This window comes from Bombina bombina, chromosome 4 (genome assembly GCF_027579735.1).
Source record: "Bombina bombina isolate aBomBom1 chromosome 4, aBomBom1.pri, whole genome shotgun sequence".
NCBI classification, from domain to species: Eukaryota; Metazoa; Chordata; class Amphibia; order Anura; family Bombinatoridae; genus Bombina; species Bombina bombina.
The window spans coordinates 779756083-779759680 of NC_069502.1; positions in this window are offsets into that span (position 1 = coordinate 779756083).

Here is a 3598-nt window from a genome sequence, read left to right on the forward strand (position 1 = left end):
ACTGGTTGCTGGTAACATGTATGTTATTCCTTTTGAATAATATAAACATAGGTGTTATAATATTTAGTGAATGACATTTAGGTATCTTAGTCACATGTATGACACTTAAGTGCACTATACTATAAAAAAATATATATGATTCAATCAATTGCTTTATAGTGCATCAAACTGATTATTTAGTGTGTGTGTGTTCAGTATCAAGTATATGTAATATATTTCAAGACAAGTTTATGGATAATTATTTAACACGTGTCATTTTATAACTAATAATTAAAAAAAAAAGTGAACCAATATTGTGTTATATGTTTAGCCAATGTATCATTTTATGCTTTATATCCTTTAATGTTATATAAATTGAGGTTACATTTATAATAGTGCCAGGGATGATTACATTTGTAAAAATGTAATGCAAATAAAAAAAAATGTATATAAAGCGGAGGGTGTGGGTAAAAGCAAGTAAATTGGAAAGTTGTTTAAAATTGCATACTCTTTCTAAATCATGAAAGAAAACAATTGTGTCTAATTTAGACAGATATACACAAATTTAAATGTTTTCCACACAAACACATCCAGACACTTCTCGATCCTCCAATTCTTTTACACAAAAACATCTGGGTCCTTTCAGAACCAACACTTTTTTTTTAAAAGAAAAACAGCCAGATCCTGCCGGATCCATGTCTAATTTAGACAGATATACACAAATGTAAGTGTTTTTCACACAAACACATCCAGACACTTCTGGATCCACCAATGTTTTTACACAAAAACTTCTGGGTTCTTTCAGAACCAACACTTTTACAGAAAAACAGCCGGATCCTGCCGGATCCATGTCTAATTTAGACAGATATACACAAATGTAAGTGTTTTCCACACAAACACATCCAGTCACTTCTGGATCCACCATTTTTTACACAAAAACATCTGGGTTCTTTCAGAACCAACACTTTTTTACAGAAAAATAGCTGGATCCATGTATAATTTAGACAGATATACACAAATGTAAGTGTTTTCCACACAAACACATCCAGACACTTCTGGATCCACCAATTTTTTTTACACAAAAACTTCTGGGTTCTTTCAGAACCAACACTTTTTTACAGAAATACAGCCGGATCCTGCCGGATCCATGTTTAATTTAGACAGATATACACAAATGTAAGTGTTTTCCACACAAACACATTCAGACACTTCTGGATCCACCAATTTTTTACACAAACAAAAATTTGGGTCCCTAAAACAGCCGGATCCTATCGGATCCATCTCCAATTTAGACAGAAAACACAAATTTAAGTGTTTTCCACACAAACACATCCAGACACTTCTGGATCCACCATTTTTTTTGCACAAAAACATCTGGGTCCTTTCAGAACCAATATTTTTTTACAGAAAAAAGCCGAATCCTGCCGAATCCATGTCTAACAGACAGATACGCACAAATTTAAGTGTTTTCCACACAAACACATGCAGACACTTCTGGATCCACCAATTATTTACACAAAAACATCTGGGTCCTTTCCCAACCAACACTTTTTTATAGAAAAAAAGCCGGATCCTACCGGATCCATGTCTAATTTAGACAGATACCTACAAATGTAAATGTTTCCAACACAAACACATCCAGACACTTCTGGATCCATCAATGACAAAACATCTGGGTCCTTTCAGAACCAACCCTTTTTTACAGAAAAAAAGCTGGATCCTATTGGATCCATGTCTAATTTAGACAGATACACACAAATTGATGTGTTTTCCACACAAACACTAACAGACACTACCAAATCAAACAATATTTTGCACAAAAACATCTGGTTCCTACCAGAACCAGCTTTTTTTTAATGAAAAAAACAGTTGGATCCATGTCCTATTAAGACAAACACATTCAGGTATTTTCCGAACAAACACATCCAGACACTGCTGAATCTAATGCTATTTTATACAAACACATCTGGTAACTTCCAGAACCGTCTCTAACTAAAAAAATCTGCATTCTGCTGGATCCATCTCTAATTTAGTGTTTTCCATGCAAACACATCTATACACTGGTGGATCCATCACTATTTTTGACAAAAAAAATCTTGATTCTACTAGCACCATCTCTTTTTAACGGATAAACAGTTGGATCCTGCCGGATCCATGGATAACTTACACAGACACACACATATCCAAATGTTTTCCACACAAACATATCTAGACATAGACTCTACTGGATCTAATGCTATTTAAAAAAACCAACATCTAGATTCTACTAGAACTGACATTTTTATTACAGAAAAATAGCCGCAACCAGCTTGATCCATGTCTAATTTAGACAGGCACATATAAATGTAAGCGCTTTATACACAAAAACATCCAGACACTGCCTGAACTAATGCTATTTTAGACAAAAACATCTTATCCTCTCAGAACCAACTCTTTTTACAGAAAAATAGACAGACCTTGCCTGATCCATGTCTAATTTAGACTGACACATACAAAATCCAAATGTTTTCCATACAAACTCATCTAGACATTGCTGGATCCAATGCTATTATTCACCAAAAGACCAGGATCCTACCAGAATCAACTCTTTTTTTACATCTAAACAGCTGGATCCTGCTGAATCTGAGTCTAATTTAGGCAGGTAGATACAAATCCAAGTCTTTTCAACACAAACACATCCAGACACTCCTGGATCCAAAGCTATTCTACACAAAAACATCAGGATCTTACCAAAACCAACTCTCTGCTGAATCCAGTGCTATATTTACACACAAACAAAATGTGTACCCAGATGTTTTTGTATAAAATATTGTTGGATCCAGAAGTGTCTGGATGTGTTTGTCTGGATAAAGTTACATTTCTGTGTGTCTGTCTAAATTAAACATGGATCCTCTAAATTAGACATAGATCTGGCAGGATCCGACTATTCATTTTATAAAAAGTGTTGCTTCTGAAAGGATCCAGAAGTTTTTGTGTAAAATATTGTTATATCCATAAGTGTCTGGATGCGTTTGTGTGGAAAACACTTACATTTGTGTATATCTGTCTAAATTAGACATGGATCCGGCAGGATCCGGCTGTTTTTCTGTAAAAAAGTGTTGGTTCTGAAAGGACCCAGATGTGTATGTGTAAAAAAATTAGTGGATCCAGAAGTGTCTGGATGTGTTTGTGTGGAAAACACTTAAATTTGTGTATATCTGTCTAAATTAGACATGGATCCGAAAGGATCCAGCTGTTTTCTGTAAAAAAAAAGTGTTGGTTCTGAAAGGACCCAGATGTTTATGTGTAAAAATTGGTGGATCTAGAAGTGTCTGGATGTGTTTGTGTGGAAAACACTTAAATTTGTGTATATCTGTCTAAATTAGACATGGATCCGGCAGGATCCGGCTGTTTTTCTGTAAAAAAAAGTGTTGGTTCTGAAAGGACCCAGATGTTTTTGTGTAAAAGAATTGGTGGATCGAGAAGTGTCTGGATGTGTTTGTGTGGAAAACATTTAAATTTGTGTATATCTGTCTAAATTAGACACAATTGTTTTCTTTCATGATTTAGACAGAGTATGCAATTTTAAACAACTTTCAAATTTACTTCTATTATTTATTTTGCTTCATTCTCTTGATAT